The sequence below is a fragment of the Channa argus genome, chromosome 9 (assembly GCF_033026475.1).
Source record: "Channa argus isolate prfri chromosome 9, Channa argus male v1.0, whole genome shotgun sequence".
In the NCBI taxonomy this organism is placed as follows: Eukaryota; Metazoa; Chordata; class Actinopteri; order Anabantiformes; family Channidae; genus Channa; species Channa argus.
This window is the reverse complement of record NC_090205.1, coordinates 20,351,415-20,374,199: the sequence shown is the minus strand read 5'-3', so window position 1 is coordinate 20,374,199 and position 22,785 is coordinate 20,351,415. Positions and strand designations below refer to the sequence as shown.

At 37.1% G+C, this 22,785-nt stretch overlaps 1 protein-coding gene across 12 annotated transcripts in view; it reads right to left on the bottom strand.

Moving 5' to 3' along the window:
• Positions 1–22,785, bottom strand: part of stxbp5l (syntaxin binding protein 5L) — a 107,722-nt gene that overhangs the window by 64,734 nt on the left and 20,203 nt on the right. The gene's annotated exons all lie outside the window — the stretch shown is intronic.

Sequence of the window (22,785 nt, the reverse complement as noted above, 5' to 3'; positions counted from 1 at the left end):
CCTGTGCCCCACAGCTATGTGCCATCCTTCAGCGGTGCCTGTGGGATGGAAAACATAATGCCTGGTGCCAGTTTTGAAAGTGGCCCTCGCCATTGTCCCCAGTAACTACAGACCTGTTGCTCTGACCTTCCACATCATGAAAGTGTTGCAGAGACTGGTCCTGGACTGGGCAGGTCTGACCACAGTGCAAAGCTGGACAAGCCTGAGGGGGTCTGTAAGGATTATGTTTTTTGACTTCTCCAGTGCTTTTAACACAATCCAGCCTGTTCTGCTGAGGCAGAAAGTAAAGAGCATGTTTGTTGACACCCCCATGGTTGCCTGGATTTTGGACTACAATGACTGACCCCAGTGTGTCAGTCTGCAGAATTGTGTCTCTGACACTGTGACCTGCAGCACAGGTGCTCCCCAAGGGGCAGTTGTATCTCCCTTTCTCTTCACCTGGTATACATCTGACTTCAGGTACAACTCAGCACCATACTGCAGATGGTTTATGAGTCCGTGGTTGCCAGCTCCATCTTCTATGCTGTGGTTTGCTGGGGCAGCGATATGAAAGTGGCAGACAGTAACAGATTGGACAGACTAATAAGGAGGGGTGGTTCTAAGGGAGAAGCTGGACCCTCTGCATGTTGTGGCTGAGAGGAGAATGTTGTCCAAACTCGTCTCATTCCTGGACAATCCCTCCCACCCACTCCACTGTGAGCTGGCTGCACAGAGGGGCACTTTCAGCCAGAGACTGATCACAGTCAAGTGCTGCACAGAACGCCACAGGAGATCCTCTCTCCCAGTGGCTATTTAACTGTTCAACTCACTTGCGTTCTGGAAAAACGAGGGGGACTAATAGTATTGTTTTTGTTTCATTTATTATTTTAACTTTATTTATTTGTACTCATCGAGCTGGGTTTTTTCTTACTTATTGATCAGTAGTGTGTACTAGTACTTGTTATCGCCTTTGGTGCAAGTTTTTTCCTTTCTTTTTCTACTTTTCACGTGGAGAGCAACTGTTACAAGGCAACACAATTTCCCTATGGGATCAATAAATTTGTTGGAATCTTAAATCTTGAATTATGTTGCCAAACTCAGTAACATAGACGGCAGGTTTTAACATGTTGCCAATACTGTCTACTTATTGAAAATATTCAGATATCAAATCTGTATTTATCTCACTATGGAGACAACACATGCATTAAGTGCACTGCTAGGAACAATGGCACATGTTTTTGTTTGCTTGGGGGGGGTGACAACAAACAAAGACAACAGAGGAAGCCATAAGGAGGAGAACATTTTAATTGTACCACTCTATTGCCCATGCCTTGAGATATTATTCAAGTCAGCATGAACATTATAATAAAAGGCCAACCATCTACTGTCAGTGGTAAATCAACATTAGAAGGCTCTCAGCAACATGATATTTGATAAACGAACACTATAATTAGATTAGCCGCAACATGCAGTCCTCTATGCCCAATCAGTATATATCGGGCCACATATAAAGACAAAGCAGGGGGCAAATATGATTATAATGTAGAAGGAGAATTTTCATTTAGCTGTAGAACTAAAAACAAGTGATTTGATTTGTACAACCCCAATTCAAAAAAAGTTGGGAAGATGTGTAAATCAGTGATTTGAGATGTGTTGGAGCCATCAAATTCAAAATGGAGCTCATATTTTCCATGAAATGGTACAATTTCTCACTTTCAACATCTGATATGTTGTTTATGTTCTATTGTAAATAAAAATTATAGGTGGATGAGATCTGCAAATCATTGCATTCTGTTTTTATTTGCGTTTTACGCAACTTTTTTGAATGTAAAATAAGATTTATAATCAATAATTATGTAAAAGTCAGAATGCTCCCAGTATGACTTGTATACATGATTTTTGCCACACATTGGCAATAACTTAATTCAGGCAATATATGGTCTACATGTATATATTATATAGACCATATGATGATCATACTTGGGGAGATGTGTTTAACTGTACAGTTCAATGGCCCTGGAAATGAACTCACACCGAGTGAAAATTGCAGGTTTCAGCTTTAATGTGTTTTGTAAATCCCCAACAACATGAGCTTTTATTAAGTGTTAATACTGGATTAACACCGGATTAACCTTTCCAGAACTCTGATATCTGTCCTTGTTTATTTCAGTCATAGCTGCTCTCTGGTGTCTAATCTCTAAGTTTTTGTTTACCTTCTATTACTTTTCTATTTATAGCAGGCACAATGAGAATAGATACATGTCATTGTGGTGTTTTAATGAAAATTCTGTCTATTCATATTTGTTTTTGTTTGGTATAACCAGCGTTATTTTGGCTTTGATTTGGTGGAAGTGAATGTAGTATGTGAATCCAATTCTTACCCTATCATCAAATATAATTTACATTCATGCAGCTATTACCAGCTATTATCACAGTGGAATAGTGTGTTCAAAGTGGTACTGCTAAAGATTTTACAGCTGCAAGAGACTGGATTTATTTTAAAGGTGTTTTTAAGGTGTAATTTGGAAAATTTTCATAAACCAAAACATACATTATCAACTGTGAAAGAGAATAATGTTTTGGCTTAAGTTTGTTTGACAGGCAGGCATCTTATAGTTTCAGCATTGCTGTAGTAATCACACCTGTTACCCATTTCAAACACAGAAACACTAGGTGGCAGTAGAGGTGCTATGACCATTTTTGGATAGGCACTGTTTTTAATACTTGGAGATGGGTTTACGATCAAATGTCTTACGTTCAAGTTGCATCTTGATTAAAGCTTTGTAACTTCTCAACATTACACCACTACGGTTATCGTTTCAATTCATTTCATAGTAAAACGTGGCTTTTCATTCTGCTATTTACCAATCATTGTCAAAGTAAATTGATCTTTCTGATGAGAGAGACCACAAAGAGCATCCCATATGTCTTGTCAGTGTAGAGCCTGCAGACGTTTGATGCAGACGTTTTTTTGTTTTGTTTTGTTTTTGTTCCCACAATGTTCTTTTTCTTTGTATTCGTATTTGTTCTTCGCTGCTGATCATCTGTCTCCTGTCAGTTAAATGCCCCCTTGAGGACTCATGAAACTTGGTGACAGGGTATCGATTACATCTTCTAACGTGGGACTATTACTTTAAGCACCTTTCAGAATAAATCTAAATCCATGCTACTTCTAGAAACATGTAATGTTTGTAGGGCAGTATGGCATGGATCAGTGCTTTAGTTCACTGCCACAAAGGACTATTATCTATAAGAAATTGTACACACACATGAACACACACAGGTCGTAAACCATTTGTACACTCTTGGCCCTATCTCAATGAGCAGCACAGTGAGTAATTAACCTGCAGATAACCTGCTTTGAGGCAATAAAATAAATTGGTCCTTCAAAAGGTCTGCAGTCCAGGGATTTTTACAGGTCAAAGCAAAGGACTGCAAATGCACCAGACTGAGGTTTCTCTAAAACCAGTAAGAAAGAGGGTCAGGATGAGCCCAAGGTAATTCTGTCCACAAAATAAGATTGTTAAGGGTTTTTGTACAACTAAGAATGATTTCTTATGTTTAGAATTTGAATTTCTGGCTTTAGCAATTCCAAGTGGTGACATTAATGTAAAGTAAAGAGATATGATTGGTTTTTCAACAGGCCATAATGAGGTGGGATGACAGCAATTAGAAAGAGTGGCTAGGACAAAATGACCACACCTGTCAGGCCTAACATTATGACCACCTGTCCAGTTCATTGCAATCCAAAAAATAGTCCATTTACAGATTTAACTGACAAACGTATCAGCTTCCTGAAAAAATAATATCTGATAATAAAGGTATTGGACTGATTAGTGATTACAGATTTAAAAAAAGAAAAAAACGACCAGGCCAACCCTAGTTTGGTTGTTTTGTCCGATGTCTTGGTGCCTTTTTTTGTCCTTAGCTCTCTCTCTCTCTCTTTCTCTGCCCTCCCAGTCCGACACATAAACACACACGTCCAGCCGCAGCCACTCTGTCACCATCCCTAATAAGACTCTATACAAACCTTTATGATACTGCCATGGTAACGTCAACCAAAGGTAAGCTGGATAATGGTTATAAAATGATGCATAATTTGATGTATAATGGAGATTTATTTTGCTAAGATGTGTTTGATGAAAATGGAATGCAATTAATTTTCATCACCTTCTTTGCACAGCAGAAGGTTTCTCTTGCAAATGTTAACAGTTTTTCATGTGTACAACCCCTATCCAAAACGATCAGTCCTTATCCTATTACCCATCCAGACAACATGCCACCTCTGTGTTGCTATAAGTCTAGATCAAAAATGAGGGAAAACCATCAGGGTGATGTTGATGAGAACCTGTGATCTAATGGATAGGAGAAAATAAACTAAATATAACATTTAAAGTATTTCATTTAGATGTTTTTCAATATTTCCACCGAATACTTTTATTTGATTTCTTTTTATTTTTCTGGATATTCACAGTGAAATTGACAATGTTTAGCTTTTCTGTGTTTAAACAGTATGGAAAAATAATACATTCTAAAGCAACACGGTAAAAACAAGGTATTGCTATTAAGGTCATTATTTTGGTATCGTGACAACATCAGTTTACACAGTATAGTAATCACAATAGAAACTTTAAACTATAAGAAACAAAATAAAAATTTTGCCAAACTTTTGATGGGACTGATTGAAACTACACATTAGACCATCACAGAGGAGGAAATTAATTAATCTACTCAATCTTATGGCAGACTTAAGAGTAATTAACCGAATCCCAATAAGATTGGCTGAGTCAGGCCTGGTGCACAATAAATAATTTTAAAATCTTAAGTGATTTAAAAACATTGATTTTTTTATGCAATTCCAGTATAAACACACACAAGGCTACAGAGACAAATTCTGACCGAGGAAACCGAACTTTAACATGTCTCTGAGAGTAAGGAAAGTGGACCCTCCCCTTTCCTAAACCATGTCTCTTGGAAAGCTTAGGTCAAGTTTCTCTAAATGGAAAAAGACTGATAATTAATTTGTTCTGGTTAATCAATCATTAACTTGTAACAGAGTGATAATCTCTTAAAATTGATCTGGTCCCCTATAGCATGGATGAAGAAATTACTCATAATACGCATGTTCCTTAGATTATTGTGATGCTCCAGTGCAAGGTCAATAGAAATAATGAAAACTAATATTGCAAAACCAGAAAACTGGTTTCCCCAAGAAACCTGCTTGATAAAACATGACCTCGTAGCAAAACAAACAGGGAGGCAGCCTGTTCAACTAGCATGTCAGTTAGTAGCACTTGTGTGTGCCACTTTGTACGAAGAAACATTGCCGAGAAAACGGAAAAGTTAAGCATATTCTAAGTATCAGCAGAGGCTTGTGGAAGCTACGGCTTCAGATACGCAAAATTGTTTTGGTGATATTTCGCCGTAAGGTCACTCCCATTGCCTGTTGCTGCTCAATGTTCTATCGTTGTTCCTTTTGCACTATAGGATTTGAAGTTATAAATATAAAACATGCTATTAATAACTGATTTTCTCTGTCGCCTTCCTACGTGAGTAGCACATTTATTATTCCCAAGAAACTTGATGTTGCAGCTGCCTGTTTTTCACAGCAATACTGTTTTATCATGAATCTCTTTATTGTTTTTGCAGAGTCCAAAATACTTGGAGTTTGGAGTTGGCTAGCTAGCACCAAAAAAATTGTGGACTAGCCTCTAACATGTTTTTCTACAGGAATGCAGTTGATAGACATTGGTTTGTGATTGGTTGGTGACCGAAAAAAGCGCATCACACACACACACACGCATACATGCACTCATGCACTGCAGGGACACAGAAACAGCCTTAAGCACCAAGATTTTTTTGACAGCCATATTGATTTTAGATCAATATTCCAGAATTTGGTTTGAATCTGTGTTTCAACCACAACCAGATCTCTCTCAGGCTAAACCTACAGTATAAATGGTACTTTTTAATAAAACATATAATATAATCGTTGCAGAAAACAATTCTTCATTTCACATTTCTTAAAGGTAAATGTCACGTGGGTGTGTTTGTTTCAGGCCTCTGTGTGCAGGTTATACAAGATCCTGCAGTGTCCAAGCCTGGCAGGATGCATGCACTCCCATTTGGGAATTCACACTCACAATCACACAGATTCAAACACACACACACATGCAGAGCACATGCACAGTGCAGCACTAAGTACAAACTCAAGATCCTGTCCCTCTAACGTGCAATTTGACAACAGGAGATATCGATTCAGCTCCCTGCAGGCTTTTTATAGAACCCAGTACCATCATTACACCCCATAACACAGTCCAGCCTGCCTGGTTGCCTGCCTCAATGCCTCCTCATCTAGGCAGAAACGTGTGTGGGGAAAGAAAAAAAAAAAGGGTGACAGTAGGAGAGAGGAGGATAATGATGCCACTGTAAATGTAGTTAAATGAAGGGAAATGGGAAAAAGACACAGAGGGATTGAAAGGGCTGGTACGTGGCAGTGACTGTGGCAAACAATTAAATAAAGAGTTAAAGAAGGCTGACAGAGCTAAAAGAAACTGAGATTTACTAAAGAGAGTGCCTTTTCGTGGCGGATAACTTGTCTCTGATCATCTGACTAAAATTCAAAAGAACCCCATACACGACTTCCAGCTTTTTTTTTTATCCTCATTTGAGTTGCAGTGGACATGTTGCCGCTGCTGCCGACACCAGTATTCCACATATTGTTGCAGTGTTACCTATTAGACTACATAAGTTTATTACGGTGCTTCACTAGGGCCAAAAGAATCATGTTTTTCAGCACCGTTGACAGCTTCTATGGTACTTCTGGTTCTTTTGCAGCATCCCAATATAGCGTGGCAGAGAGTAGCAGATAGTAGAACATGTCGGAGCAGGGAGACTGAGGGATTTGGATCGAGTGCTTCCTGAAACTTACAGTCATAGTGGGCAACATTTTTAAATAGTTTCAATAGAAACATGCTCTGAAAATGCCTAAAGCACCAACAAGTCAATGGGCAAGCAAAGCAAATCTTTATATTTATAATATAATATTTTTTGGAGTGTATATACTATACAAAATTTCTTTAAAAATTTTAAAAATAATTTATAGTTTTATTATTAGCTATTATTATTATTATATCAAGTTACTACTATTTGCATCTAAAGTTTCCTCTACTTCAACAATAGTAAAGTTGAATTATTTTAAACAAGAACGAAGTGATTTGACCAATCAAACATCATACACATAACGTATCCTTTTATTGATTGGTCAAACGGAGAATTTTGATGACCTTCTTGATACACTGACTACAAATCAGACAATGACAGTCTCTGAAAAATATTGGGCAAAAGATGTTTAGTTCAGAACATGATGTCACTAGATGCCGAAAGTATGTCAGAGAGGCCAGAGAAAAACTCTAGTGGAAAACTCACTAAGTTGAGAAAAGTGGAAACAATAAATAGTATGACCAAATGTTATTACTATGTATTTAAATGGATAGGGCGTAATTAAAAAGTTAATTTAAAAGTCCAGGCTTTAACAAAGTCATTAGGATTCTTGTTTAACAGACCATGATGTCTGCAATCCAATTCTAAAAAGCTATTATTTTGGGAGGATACTATACTGTATGTTGATATATTCAACTTGGTTCTGCACATCACCAAACTTCCTAAAACTGATAAAAATCGCTTTTGAATTTCTGATTGTATATATAAAAGTTGAATTTATTGCATAAGACTTGCAAATACAGCAGTGTATTTCTCCAATTATTCTGAGTCACCTATTATTTCAGGGATCCGATTTTACTGTGATTGGTTTACTGATGAACCAAGCCTACAATCAGTGCATACTGATAATAACTTCGGGCGTCAACACTCGTCTCGCTTCAGTGTTGAGTATAAGACGGAATCTACCCTGTCTCTGCACTTGTCAGGACTGCTAAACATGGCATTGCTCCAGGGTCACACAACAGTGAGAAAGCTGTCTGTGCCACTCACCACAGCTCACACTGTTAGTAATGCTTGTCGCCACATAGATAAGCTCAGTCAATGACTAATCAGTTACTGTTTCAATCTATGTGATTATGTACACAGTTTTGTCTTAATGTTACTTCCTTGTAGTTGACACTATTTGTTTTTGAGGAGTCCTTATGAACATAAAACAGTTTTAATTTAGTTAGTTTCCTAAATGTTTTTTCCTCTGTATCAGCTAGGATTGGCTCCATTCTTCCCATGACCCTGTAACAGACTAACCGGTATAGCTAGTCTAATGGGTGAATGGTTGAAAATTGAGTGTGTATTTGTTTAGGTTTAGTTCATGAGCCAATATTTATTAATACTGTATTATTATTATTATTATTATTAATACAGCTATAGGACTATAGGTAGTCCTATAGCTTACCTAAATAAGCCCAACAACCCTGTGAGTGAGGCAAAGGGAACGCCTGTCAGAGGTAATCACGTAGCAGTGGGAGGGAGGCTGGATTTAAACAAACTGAGAGCTGTAATCATAAATGCCCCAAAGCCTTTCCGTTGGTGACATTAAATGTTTTGTGGTGCTCGCCAAGTGCTTTTGAGTGTCAGATGTGAGGTGCAGAAGAGAATTAAATGGAGAAGTCACTGAGCATTCTTAAAGTATACATACGAAAAGCAGTACAAACAGCCATCCGCCCCCAACTCATCATGCTATGTTGGACTTAAAAGCGCTCATTGCACTTGTAAACATGCACAATGGGGCCTGCTGTCAAAAAGGAGGAACATGTGGTTGGACACGTGTCCTCTGAACATATGTATCCAGAGGACACGTATGACATCTTGATTGAAAACAGTGAGATTTAAAATGAAAGATCACAATGTAAGTATGAGTCCTTAAATAAAGTCATCGTAGACAACAGAGTTTGTCACAATGCTGCTGCTTTATAGTTTAGCTTGACAGTAAATCCATAGCATATAACCTATATTCACACGCTGCCATTTAGTTCATAATTAGTGAATTCCACATCAATTAAAAGATATTACTGTAGGTAAAGCAGCAGCAAAAGCCCAGGGCAGAAGGACAGAGATCTAAAAATGTTCCTCAAAGTAACACAGCACAGGTGAGGAAATGCCAACAAATCAGCTGCAGGGATTAATATTTACAAAGAAATTTTCCACATTAAATACTTTAGTACCAAACTGAAATCGCAGATGTGATATGTTATATTACTAATACTCCATTGGCTTGTACAGTATAGTACTGGTTGTACTGGTAAATAGGGTACTGAGACAAACCTACCAGGGACCAAGATGTATTTGTGTGTTGGGATACGACAGTCTCCAGTGTTTCCCGAACATTGTTTTATGTGTCTCGCACCATCGCAATTTCATTAAAATAATTTTTTATTATAGAGCTTTTATTCTAAGTAATTTTACTTTAAATTTTCTGTTTTCCTACCTTGTTTACAAACTTCATGAAGCATTAATAAAGTTGATCCTTGCCCAATATGTGTTCATTGCAGTCTGCCAGTTAGATTTATACTGTGTGAATGTGGCAAATGATCTGCATTGCTAACAAACTTCAGAAAATATTCAAAGAGTAGCTTCACAATTTGCTGGTCGCCAAGCGATGCTATTTCTGCTATACACCGAACTGAAATGTGCGTCGACAAACACAGAAACAGTCTTTAAACATTTCCCATCTAAGACTAAACTGCCACAGTTAAAAGAAGCTGGCTCAACTTTCTTATTTTTATTTATTTGTTTAATGTGAAAATGCCATAACAGTATAACAACAGCTTCTAATAGGAAAACTAATAATTAACATTTTTTATACTTTTTAAAGAAATACATTGACAAACAATTACATTTTAAGTTCAGTAAATTGGACATACACAGCTGCAGACCAGAAGACTTTGCCAGACACACTAAAGATTACTAAAGATGTTGTTAATGTTTGCCATGTGTTTCCCGTACACATTTCCAGTAGTGGCACATTATTACTTGGCTTACACAATGGCATTGCTTAAGACAGTCTCCCAAGTGTTCCCGTCCTCCCACATACACATTGTTGAACAACTATGTGTAACAAGGTTTTAATATGTTGAGTGTGTCATCCTTACAGTCCGCTGATGGATCTATAGCCTAATTTGGAAGTTGTGTGAACATCTACTGCATCAAATTATATGGAAACAAATATATAACAAAGGTAGTCTTATCATGAAGTTACAAGATTTGACATCACTGGGTTTAGTAGACAATACATTAGAGAGGACAGTGTATTCAGCCTAATGGATTATGAAAGACTGAACACATCCTGCATTACACACAATTAATATATAAACTACTTAAAATCCCTGACTTATCATTGTCCATTGTTTTTGACTGTTCTTAAGCAGGCTACAATGAGACAGAAGCTGCTGCCCTACTTTCTAAAGTACATTTTCCTCTGAAATACAAACTGTTTTTCTCTGCTTTCTCTTATTCTCCTATTAGCCCCCCCCCCCATTCTTTATGCCCGTTTTTTTAGTGTCTTTTAGTAGCTGCCATGAAAAGTAAACTGTATGGTTGACAAATGGTGAGTCACAATGTGGGTAGATAAATCCAGCTCTACACCACTGCCAAGACTCTATCACTCATTCCAACCCCTTTTCCCTCGTCCTCTCCTTGCAGGTGTCTGTGCATTCGCCCTTTGTGTTCACACATCTACACCTACACCAATTGCCTGTTTACGCTTGGAGGCTTGCATCCTTTTCTAAAGAGCATACAGCACCTCTTCCAACCTCGTTTGCTCTCTCTCACTCGTGGGCACAAGTGTACACACAATTCATGATCGGAATGTGTGCATGGCTAAACACACAGATGCAAAGCTAAGTGATTGGAGAACCGCTGTACTGAGACATGACTCATTCACCCCACAAGCTAAAAAAGAACAACCAGAGCTCAAATACTGTATCCTATTTAAACAGAAGGAAAAGGGAGGAAAGGAGGGGACACTAGAAGAAATAGAGACAATGCAAGTGAAACAAGGGCACGTGATATTTCTAAATGAGAAACAGAAATGATATCACACTGATTGAAAATGATAATGACAGTAAGTCTGGTAGCACTAATGGCTCATTATGATCCTGCTGGTTCAGATCCATGATTCAAACAAATCAATGAAAACTGACCTTTAAAGCTTTTAAATCCCAAACATTAACATGTAAGAGCAGACAGCATCTCACATTTGGTCATTCAGACTCATACTGAGTCTTAAAACAATATTATTTATAATTTTCCAGTTTCATTTATAATATTGCAGTTTCATATTCTCCCAGAACATTTCTATTTGTTTGATATAATTTATTAATGGCTCAGTCCTAAAACATCATATTACTGCACAAATTCACAAACACATTTGGAAAACAGGATATTCACTGCCACAATATGCAGTTCTTTGGTTTGTTTTTATTTTTAATTGAATTATTTTTTTTTTGGTCCTTAACTGGGATCACTGCTTTGTATTTATGTGTGCTTGTTTTGCTCCTGTGATGCTGCACACACAATTATCACCCCCAAATTAATCAGCCAACCATCATTTAGAGACATTTCTGTTCACACTGTTCCTCTTCCTCTTCTATGCCTGTTTCGCTCTCATACTCTCCTTTACACTGTACCTTCCTCTGACAGGTTTCTTTTCTACATTTGCCTCATTCACATCCTGACCCTGCAGTATGCTCTTATCTGTCTCTGGTGGTTTGTTTCTCCCCGATCTGCCCTTTTTTATCATTCCTTCCTATGTTTTTATGAGACAAAGAAGCCAGGAGAAATGGTAGCAATTGCCGTGTGCTCCCACCAAACTACACTCTGCTGAGATATGAATAACAAGGAAAAGAATCGGCTATTGAGATACACAAAATCACTTCTGCCATATAATTATAATTATATTTGGTTTATGTGGAACCTACAGGTAAACAATGTGATCTGACAGGTTATAAATAATGCAAATTTTTGTTCTTTAACGATGTGAAACACACCTAAATTGAAAAAATAAGATTGCTGCTTCCTCTGCTGTCACCCGAACAACAGACCCAGCAGCTCTCTGTAGTCACAATGGTAAAGTCAGCTGTAGGGTTTCCTTGGAGATGCCTCCAAATGTGTTGGTTTTGCTATCAAACAAGCTGGGGTAGGAACACAATGATAAGTAAGCGATTAAGGTGCATGACACATAATTATTATAAGCATTATCCCAGTTTTAAATCTTTGCTGCATGTTATATCCCATCTCTCTCCCCCTGTTTACTGTCACCTCTCAAGTCTAATATGCCCCCCCCAAAACGAAATCCATTAAAAAAGCTGTAGTTAAGGTGACCACACCAAGTGAAGACAATAAAATAGTATCAAAAAGGCGGCCAGTTATGTTACTCAGTGATATTGAAATGCCAGACATCTCACTGTCTTTCGTTTGCCTCTGTGCACAGGCTTCGCATTGAATGAAAGAAACACCTTGTTTCCATAGCAGCCATAGCATCAGCCACCTGTCAGCAACAATTACAGTGTGACAGTGCACAGTTGTTGCATTAAGGGACATTATAGGATGTAGGTCACTTGTGTTTTGGAAGTGTTCAGAGCCCAATATGCACCTACTTTGTGTAGGGCTTACGTTTTTGTTACTGTTCCACCGCTGCTCCAATTGTATTTTATTTATGTAAATACAATTAAAATTGTAACTAGTCCAAAGCACACACACAAAAAGAGATTAAATTTAATGGCCATATAACCCAGCACTACTGTGACTTAAAGCTTTAAGAAACAAGATACTTTTTTCTTAATCCAGGGTTTTGACGTTTAAAGCGCTTCTCAAATTATTATGTGTTTTTTATTATTATCTGTCACTACCTCCTTCAACAGTGTGTTTCACTCCCCTCACTAGTGCATCACTTCTCATCTCTCTCTCTCCTCATTAGTCCAGGTAATTAGGAGAAAACTGTTTCTTTCTCTTGCACCTGCAGTCAATTTGGCCATATCTCACAAACAAAACACAGATTTGCAACAAAGAAGGGAAACCAGAAAAACAACAACAAAAGTCATTTTGTCTTCACAAGCAGATGTCTAGACAAAACACCTGGACAGCTCAGTGGATTACAGCTCCAGGCCCAAGTGATGAGGTGAGGAATCAAATTAACAAGGGAGGCAGCTGGCATCAGTAAAGCCCTTTGGCTAGGGTCTGTTGTTTTGGTGATAGACAGGATAAATTAATGAGATATGATGTGGCACGCTGCACCGTCTCACCTTGTAACACTATGATGGCGGTCACAACACCTTTTCTGTGCACCCCAAAGAAACATATTTTATATTAGCTTTTTTACATCATTGACAGACAACTATTATATGTTTTGAGTGCATGTATGTGTGTATATGTTTTAAGTTATATGTTTTTGTGGGCCTCAAAAATAAACTGTAGAACCTGTGGCTGTTTTGGCCTATTGATTCATATCTATCATCATTTTTTTCAGTGAGCCATTTGTCATAAACCACATCTGGGTCCACATATCATGTTGCTGTAAAACCACTGATTTCTTATATATTGTAGTAGTAAGAACTGCTCGCGCTGTCTATTCACTGAATAAATAAATTACTTCTGTATATTTTTTCCAGTGGAATCTAATATTTAATAAATGAAAAAAATGGTCAAGTACATCTGTGTTGTCCATGTGAGACAGTGTTCATGTATCCATGGCAACATCACAAAGCCAGATTAGACTCCCCTTTTGTACAGTACTTCAAGCCAAACACACTATCTCACAAAACACTAAACGTGCCTTCTGTATGACCACAACAAGTGGTACAGTTTCACGGAGGCTCCAGCTATTTTTTTGGGCGAGGTGACCTGAGCTGGCAGACAGAGACAGGATGGGTATGTAATGTATGTTTGTATAATTATCACAGAGGTGGACATCATACACAACAGAGTACTATACGCTGCCTAATCGCATTCCATGCTTTTTGTACAATGACATCAAGGCTTCAGTTCTCATACAGGTCTACATACTGCTGCAGTAAGAGCAAAAGAAATACAGGCAAAAGTAAATAAAATATACATACATATAATATACATAAATATTAGTTTTAGGGGGCCTGTAATAAAAATGGTACTGAATTGGAAAAAATACACCCTAAAGTCTGTGGAAGAATCAAACAAATTTACCTTGTGAATGTTGTTAATAATCAAATTATGCAAATATTGCATTTGAAACAGCATTTCTGCCACGTGTATGTGGATATATCTGGAAATGTGAAAGACAGATTTGTGCCACTGAAAGGCTGAATAAAGAAAATTCTATGATAAAACTTTAATGGTGCACTAAGGGCAATCTTAAATCACAAATTAAGGAAATACATGTGAATCCATTGAATTTGCAATGTGTGTGTGTGTGTGTGTGTGTGTGTGTGTTGTAAGACAAAAAATGCTGACAAAAAAAATTCCTAGAAATATTGCAAGACACTCTAGAAAATGTGCTTATTTGATCTGATTTTATCAAATATTTGTGTCAAAGACAGCTACTATAAATATTACAAATTCATATATTGCACTGTAGGCTTGTATATAGCAGAACATTAAATACTGCCATTGTTTTTACACATTAACAGTGTGCTGACCTTTGCACACCTTATTTTTCAACAGCTACAGTACTTGCCGCAGTAACAGCTGAGGTCCTGATTCAGAACTAAAAGTTGATTTGTTTTTAACTTGGAAAACTTGGAAACTCTGTAATGTTAAATTATCTGGTGGCTTTATTAAAGAAAGTGTCTCACCATCCCCAGCCCATGTGTAGATAGCACACACACCCACAATATTATATTTTATATGACTGTCATTAATTTAAATTATAAAATGATATTAGTCAGTGACCGATGATCTTAGCCGCCGTTTGACATTTTTATCGGCGAACATGTACAGGAGTGTTAAAGCCAAGGGAGATAAAGGCAAGTCCTATCTACAGTAACAGACCTATTTTTCATTATGTTACAATGCTCACAGTTTTCTGCATGACATCGCTGGGAGATTAATTAAAAATGCAGACCAGGTCTTTGTCTCTTACCTGTCATACACACTACAAAATACTCTTCTTTTTTTCACTCCTAGCACTTTCTTTGCCTTTGAAAAGGAGCTCTGCATTATGTAACATTGTTTACATATGTGAACACATGACAAAACCATGCTCACTATGTGGACACTATTCACCTCCAGTTTTTCAGAAATTTTTTTCAGGCACGATGGCAAGAGAATAATGGAGGTTTTGTGTGCACACAAAAATATTTATCTTGTGCAACACTGTTGTTTGCTAAATTGCATGTAAAGGGCAAGAGAGGTAAATGTAGGGCGGGCGGTGAAATTTGGGTCCACCAACTAGAACGGCTCTTGGATCCTCTGTACCTACGTCACCCGCAAGATGTTATAGAGAACCATATCAGTTGTGAACGTAACATCACTAGATTTAATAAAATATTTTGGCCCGCCCTGTAGTCATGGTGGGGGGTCTTGTTGGCATGGCGACAGTTCTATTGTAGGGGAAACACTGCACCTTCTCAACCATCACATGGAGTAAACATAAGTCCCAACTAGCCAAATAATTTAATAGAATGGGACATGTAATCTGATCTAATTAAAGACCTAAAGATTACATGCTTTATTGCATTGGCAGCACAGCTAATTGCATTCACAGGCTTTTTTTTTTTTTTTGCAGTTTGTGATAACAGCATGACCACCATTTAGTCAGACTCTGGCTTCATTTGCTTACTTCCCACAAAATATAAATATGGTAAACTGAGCAGGAAGAATACTTAAATTGTTTGAACCTGAAATCCCACTAATGAACCTGATTAAAAGGTCCACAGAGAATCATGTATATACAAACAATGCAATTAAAAATAAGAAAGCTTAAAATTTAATAGGTACACTAGGCAGTTCTAAATGTTTTAATAGAAGTTATGTTTTGAATTGTCCAATTACATTTCATGGAAATATTAAATTGTATATAAAGTGTCTCCGAACTCTTTGATTTTACACTGCGAATGAACCTGCTTAGAATCAGGTAAAAAGAGCATATGTTTGTGTGGTTATGTTGCAACTCTCTGATTCTGGCAGCACAAATGTTGCCAGTGGATGTTGCATGTATGATTGTAGGTCGACACTCCAATCAAAGGCTACAGATGGACGCTGTTACTCAAGTGAAGGAGGAAACCCTTAACGCAGCATGGAAAACTCCACTTTGCCAGCACAAAGCTTTGTGTTGCAGCTTGCTCTTTCCTTTGTGTATCTTAAGAAAAATAGACCCCCACATCTGTGACTTTCTGCTTCTGAACCTTTATTTAATTTTCACCCTCTCTCTTCTCTCTGTCCTTTCTCTCCCCCAGTGCTGTCGAGCACAGCAGGAGAGAGAGAGAAAGAAAAGTCAGGTAGCAGTGTACTATATAGTTAAAATTGGTTTTAGTCCGAGGTGAAGGAGAAATCACGTTACTCTTGTGCTCCATTAATATGTGGATGTGCTGCTTTAACCAGGCTTCCTAAATGCATGTAAACACAGTCGATGATGTATTCATGCCTCTCACTTTCATTTTATGTTTGTGTCAGCTGTAAGGAGTACAGTGCAGTGATTAGTATTCTACTTAAGTCAGACGTTCTAGTCTGATATTTCTCCAAAAAACAGAAAACACATTTGGTTGTTGTTGTTTTTTTGTTTGTTTGTTTGTTTGAGCACAAAACATTTGTATTCTAGCCTAATGAGAAATAAAATGAAATCGTATTTACACTGCAAGCACTAATACTTAATCAAAGCAGTTCAAAGTATAACCAATATAACTCATGTTTCAGAGTCACGAGAGGCAGGTGACTAAAAAGATAACAAGTCATTTTCTAAAATAATCCACAATCATCCGGCATATGATAGGGAACACAAACACGGAATCATCTCTACTTAGGTTTGGTCTCTCTTCAGCCTGTAGCCTGGGTTGGATTGTTTGTCTGAATCGAATAAATAGACCTAGGCAGTGTAAATTAAAATTAAATCCAACTGGGAGATGAGTGCTGCTATCAAGCCCTACCATGTGTAAAAAAGTTGCAGGGGTGGGGGGATTTAAATTAATATATCTTATAGTAGTAGGTGAAACTGAAAATATATGGTGGCATTTCCTAGACTATTCTCAGTGCTGCTATTATTGGTCAGCTGACCTTTGATTCCTCATCTAACTTGCCAACCATACCAGATTGGACCAAGGACCAAAGAGCAAAGACAACAAGGCAAATAAGGGAGATAAGGATGAAGAAGATGAGAAGAACAAATTTCAAAATCCACACAAAAATTCTAAGAAAAAAAAAAAAAAATCACTGACCTAAAAATACAATAATAAACAGATGATGGATTAGCAGTAGGGTGGGCAGTGAGTTCTGATTTCAAATAATGTATCTCATATAAATCAAGCTCATTATTACACATAAAGTATAGCATGAATATGAATTCACTGACTTCCTTCCTACAGATTCTTCCAAATTAGGTTTAAAATTTCAACTTAGATCAATAAAATACATGTTTTATAATGTAAAAGATACTAAAAGCAAATGACAAACGTGGAAAATAATTGCAGCAGTAAATTTTTAAATTTCATCACAGGTAAGGTAACTGTATTCTGTACTTTAAAGACAAAACAAACATGTATTAGGCAAACATATATAAAGCTTTAATTGCTTTAAATTAATTAAATATTTGAGGTCATTTTAGAGCGTATAACCTAAAACAGACCAAAAAGGCTCCTAATGAAAAGAGCCTCCCTTGCATCTTAGTCTTATGTGGATATTTTGTGGACAGACAAGTCATTTCATGTTAATAAAGTAAAGTGGTTTACTAGTGGTTACATGGTTTCCAATACTTCACTTTGATATTTTTAAATTAAATCATTTTAGAAATAAAAAAGCTTTCCTTTTGGTCAGCTGGAGCTCCATTACTTAGTTACACAAAAATAAAGACACTATTTAATAGGAAAATGTCTTTTGCTATATTGTGCTTAATTCTGATTAAAAATATTCAGGGTACAGCCAGTTATTCTGGTACAGTGTATCATACAGAGGTAAAGCAAATATTGCTGCTTGATCTCTTTTCTGTCCCACTACTAGAGCGGCACTTTTGCCTGATCACCTTTGGCGCCAGTAAAAACTGCCATTACTTAACAAATAGTGGGCTGCAAATCCTATTACGTTAAATTCAATTGAGACCAAGTGAGTCACTGGGCAGGACTGTGCTTGTCTCATTGTGATTATGTGTGCATATGCTCATATCTGTAGCCATGGGAGCTTTAATAATGAGCACAAGTTCTGGGATTTTGTGGTTGCAGTGATTACAGAAATTACATAAACAGAGCACGTGGCAAAAGCACCCAACTCTTGTAATCTAAGCAGAGACTCCAGTAGCATCTGATTATGGCACTGGCCACCTTCTGCAGTAGCTACTGACAGTAAAATGTTTACAGGCCTGCGCTCACAGTCAGCACAGCCAATGACAGTGTGACAATGATGAATGCTTAATTGATGACTATCTGATGTCATTGTTTGTCTAACTGGCAGCGTAAAGCTGTCCTGTCACACACACACACACACACACACACACACACTAGACTGTATGATTAATAATAATGCACTGTAACAGTAGCTGTGTGTTTACACAGCCTTACCTCCCCCTATTGCCTGCTCCCACTTCATTGGCCAAAATAGGATTACTAATTGCTTGCTGCTGGTCACTGAATAACATTCAGGAGTTCTGATGAGTAGATTTGTCACTTAAAATAAAGCTGCAGTGTGTTTTTTTTTTACCTATAGCAGCCACACTGACTAACTAATCTTGATTACTCAGCAATGTCAGTAAATTTATGCCTTGAGTTGACAAAGGAGAAGATGCAACATCAGCTTTTGTTGGGTCTATTGATTCACTCTGGGATCACATCACATGCAGATAACAAATCACAGATATTTAATACAACTTTTAACGTTAACATTTCAGTATTATTTACAGTAGCCAGTTTATTAGGTAACTAAATACAGTCATGCAATACATTCTGATTTAATGATATATTAAAACATCTCCTGGTGGTCCTAAACACTCGTCCAGAAGACTCTGGGGTATGTAACTGCACTGCCAGGAACTTTACAGGATCTGTGTCTTGCAAACCTGAGCTCACAGTTCATGAAGGTAAGAGGTTTATCTATCAGATCCGTAAGAAACCTAACAATAGCTCACTGTATTGCTGACATGCAGAGAAACCAACTTAAACTAACTTGGTTTATAAACCTAAAGTAGCAGTCAGCTGTCCCTGTATAGAAGGTTTTTGCGGTTAGCTGTACTGTTTACTTAATGTAATTAACACATTCTTATTAGTGCAGTTAAAAGTAAAAGCAACTCAAGCTGATGATAAGTTGACTATCCTAAAGAAAATGCGCAGTCGGAAGGACTGTTATGACCTAAATAAAGAAACTGGAAGGTAAGTTATCGCGCTGCTTGTTCACCAATTTCAATCAATTCAAGCTAAATTAGGCCATATTTCCTCATTTCTTAGCGCCTTTATCATGCTAGTTTACCAGATTTTGACTCTATTATTTCAGTATGAATGGATAATGATCTTATTTTTATTTTTTATTCCAGGAGTGCATCTTCCCATGTGTAACGTGTGACCCAGAAGGTAAACAAAATGGAGTATGCTGCCAAGTTCATCTGTACACAGGCCAAAAAAAATCTGTTCTAAGAGAGATGAGCCTGCTTTCCAAGCTGGATCATGAGCGAGTCCTTAACTTTCATTAAGCCTTTGGGAAAAAGAATGCAGTCATCATCATCACTGAACTGTATCTTTTTTATATTATTACTATTTCTGATAAAGAGTATGACATTTTTTATAATGACATATTGATTTTAAAGTACATGTTTTCATTTTAACTTGTGGCTGTTTGTACAGTATATAAAGTATTGGTTGAAATGATATTTATGAAAACATCTGTGTTGTTAAAAATGAACTAAACATGTATACATGCCTACATATTGTACATTTATGAACAATTACCATTAATCTTTAAAGATGCCATGAAGAGCTACTTGACAGAGTTACAAAGAAATTTACTCTAATTGAGTTTGATATAATTCATGCGTGAGGCAGCAAACTTTACAATCACTTTAATTTTAACGTGCATTTTTTAAAAAATTATTAAATATATATTTGTTTAATAAATAAATAAATCACATTTTAAGTGTATATGTACACATGTATAAGACAGCTGCTTGAGGGATTGGACTACCTTCCTCATCTAAACATATTCATATGTATACATTCAATTACATTACTCATTGTTTACCCTTATAGTGATTAGATCTAAATCTGTGACTTTAGCAACGCAGTGGCATCACACCTGTTGAGACTTAGTATTCACACCAGAATTTATTGCATCAGAAATTGTCGATCAGTCCCCTGTGTCAAAACATATCATGTAGACTATCTCTTGAATTTACAAATATTTTTTTTGTCTGTTGTGTCTTCTCTCTATTAGTTTTTAATAAAAGTTTCTTGTACAGTATAGTTTTTAGCTTATGGTTATTTACTCTACCTAATAAAATTACAACCGAGTTTATATTGAGACACACATTTGCCCATTGAGTGTAAGCATTTTCCCAATATCAAGATAAACTCAGAAACAAACTGATAGCAACATTTTAATTATTTTTACAAATTTTTTTATATGTTTCTGATACGTATGAAGGTTTCTGATATATATTTACTGTATGTCACTATATGAAAATTAACTGCTATAAATCTGTCAAATGTCATTATCAGCACAATGAGATTTTAGAAGAAATGTATCAATAACCAAATTGAATTGTCGGCCTAGGCCTGGGAACACCTCAAAAAGAATGTGGCCAAATTCATAAATAGATCAATGTTATCTTATATGTCTTACAAACAAGCTGTTTATAGCAGTAGATATGAACCCAGTTTACATCCTCCTTGTCCCTGCCACTATTGTTTTTTCCGTTCTCTTTCCACCTTTCACCTCATTCCTGATCTCCTGTTCTCTGATCTGATAGATTGTTATGAGAAGTGACTGTCTATCAGACAGGGCGATTCTATTACCTGAACCTGTTATTGAAAGTACATCCATTTTCACTGTGGAGACACACAAACAAACACCAATAACAGACACACAGTGCACTCACATATGTACATTATATTTTTTAAGAAACTGACGATAAATGCACATATAGAGGGAACACATGGATGTACACTCAAGCAGACACCTGGGTTTATGTACAATAGGGTAGAAAAAAATGTGCGCACACATGACAAAATCTATCTCTATTTGCTCTTATAAAACAAATCTCAGCATAACTTTGTAGTCTCACCACAGGCAGTAGAAGAGTGTCTTAGGAGCCTTGGAGACTGTCAATGTCAAATCACTCTCTTTACATATTAATTCTAAGAACACAAAATACTGAATTGCAAGCATGAATTAAGTAAGTTGTTTGCACGGTTTAGTAATCCTTGCCCATGGATTAGAAATTCATTCACAACCACACACCCTAAAAGATGTACACATGGTTTAATCAGGCCATACCCCAGAATAAGTCAAGCTCACTTTAGTGGATAAATCACTGCATTAAAAAAAGTTCATTCATTGACCAACAAAACACTTCCAATATAAAGACTTCAACAAGAGCTAGTATCCAGGTCATTATGTATAGTATATACCCACTGAAGAAAATAAAACCCTAACTTTTCAGTTACTCGTGCAAAAGATGTCAAAATGATTTCTGACATAGCAACCAGACTCATTGGAAACTCAGATACACTGATGAGCCACAACATTAAAACTACTAACAGGTGAGGTGTAAACCTTTGAATATGTCCTTACAGTGTCACCTGTTAAGAGTTGGGATATACCTGCGAAATATTAGAAAGCATCAGCACAATCAGTTGTTGATCCTGACTTGTTAGAAGCCTGAAAACACAACAAGTATCTGAACGACTTTGATAAGGGCCAAGTTGCGATGGCCAAAGAACTAGTTAAGAGCCTCTTGTGACATGTTCTTGCAGTGGTCGGTACCTACCTAAAGCAGGAAAGACAGACAGAGCCTATGCTGACCTATACACAAAAGTGCCTACAATTGACTCATAGGCAACAGAAATGTGGCTTCATCTACTAAATCATATTTTCTTTAGGAATCTTTACCTTCAAACTCCAGGAGTTGAAAACAGATTTTTTTGAAAGAACGAGAGAAAAATACATATTTGTGCCATAAAATGTGTTGGTACGGCAGAAAGCAGCAGCTAAGATATCAGGTCATTGGCAGCAGTCAAGCAGAAAGAGACATGGTGCTGGCTTTAAACTGATTGCTGCTGCACCCTGGGGAGACCAGGTGAATTCAATTAAAATGTGTTGAAATTGTGAAATAGCCATGGTAGGTGTTTGCAGCACTAACATAGGGCCAATGCAGAATGAAAGCAAACAGCAAGACTTGCTATTGTACCATTTAAAATGTAGAAATGGAGCATGAGAAATGCCTGCAATGGCTACCACTACACACAGTAGTAGTTCTAAAGAAAGGACCATAAACAGGAGAAATACAATAGAAAAAAATGTATAAAAAAACACCATGATAGAATATGACAAGTGAACGTTCAAAGCCCTGGGAAGAAGAGGAAGGCCATCCAGACAGGTTGTGAAGGACACACAAAGGGTGAATCGACTAAATAAAAGCAGAAATAAAGAGAAAAAAGTCCTCCAGACAGAAGGCAATGGAGGGTGCAGCAGAATGAAAAACAGCAG